Genomic DNA, 1216 nt, shown 5'->3' with positions numbered 1-1216 from the left:
CTGCCCATCTGGATGTTGGGGAAATGAGTGGGGTGTGGAAGTTGGAAACTGGATGGGAAGTGTGGTGTGGTGGAGGAAGAGGAACAGATGGGGCCTCAGGAAGTCCCCTCCGCAGTCCGTCTGCTGCTTCATCTTGTGCACTCGAGTGGTGATGAGGGCAGCTTCCTGACCAGCTTCTAGGCATGGAGGTGTCCACGGCCACCTTCCCGTTGTTTGTACCCCCAGCATTCCAGCGGGCCACCATGTGCTGCATCCTATGACCAGGGCCTCTCCTGTTTCCCAACTGGAAGGTACCAGAAGTTTGAAGGGATCTTAGATTTATCTAAGGCAAGCAGGGGGAAGAAAAGTGGTGTGGACTGTGATGGACAATGGTGTGGGATCTGGAGTCACACGAGAGTTTGAGTCCTCGTTCCCTCACGTGCCAGCTCTCACCGCTAACAGTCATCATCACTGGCTCACCACCCCTGTGGCTGCTGCTTCATCAGAAGACGGTTCCTTTGAGGATCAGAAATAATGCAGACACCCCAGGCACGTGGCTCACACCTGTAATCCCACCACTTTGGGAGGCAGAGACAGGAGGATTGCTTGAGCCCAGGAGTTCGAGACCAGCCTGGACATAGTTAGATCTCACATAGTAAGATCCTGTCTACCAAAAATATAAAATAAAAAAAAATATTAGCCGAGCATGATGGCACATGCCTGTGGTTCCAGCTACTGAGGCGGCTGAGGTGGGAGGATTGCTTCAGCCCTGGAGGTCAAGGTTGCAGTGAGCCGTGATTGCACCACTGCACTCCAGCCTGGGTGACAGAACAAGACCCCACCTCAAAAAAAAAAAAAAAAAATGTAGACCGTATCTAACACTGCGAGTGTGCAGTGGTCATGGGTGAATGGTGTGATAGCCCCAGCCTCATGCAACAGCAGCTGGGAGAGGGTCCCTCAGCTGGAGTCCTCCCTTCCTGCCCACCCCTCAGCCTGAGGCCAAGCCATTTCCACCTGCCACGCCCACACGGAGGCTGTGACAGATCCAGTTCTCCTATCCTCTCTTAAGCAAGTTTTGCTTTGCTTTAAAAGTTAAGATGGTTATTTACTGCATTTTTTTTTGACAGGTTTGTTGGTGAGAAGGTAGGCCAGAATTTCACCTCCCATAGTGGTCAGGTTCCAGGTGTCTGCTGTTTGCTTGTTAATGGCAATCAGGAGGCTATAGCGGCCCCAGTTG

This window comes from Gorilla gorilla, chromosome 9 (assembly GCF_029281585.2).
Source record: "Gorilla gorilla gorilla isolate KB3781 chromosome 9, NHGRI_mGorGor1-v2.1_pri, whole genome shotgun sequence".
Taxonomy (NCBI): domain Eukaryota; kingdom Metazoa; phylum Chordata; class Mammalia; order Primates; family Hominidae; genus Gorilla; species Gorilla gorilla.
The sequence above is the reverse complement of the archived record's forward strand: the minus strand, read 5'-3'. Positions refer to the sequence as shown.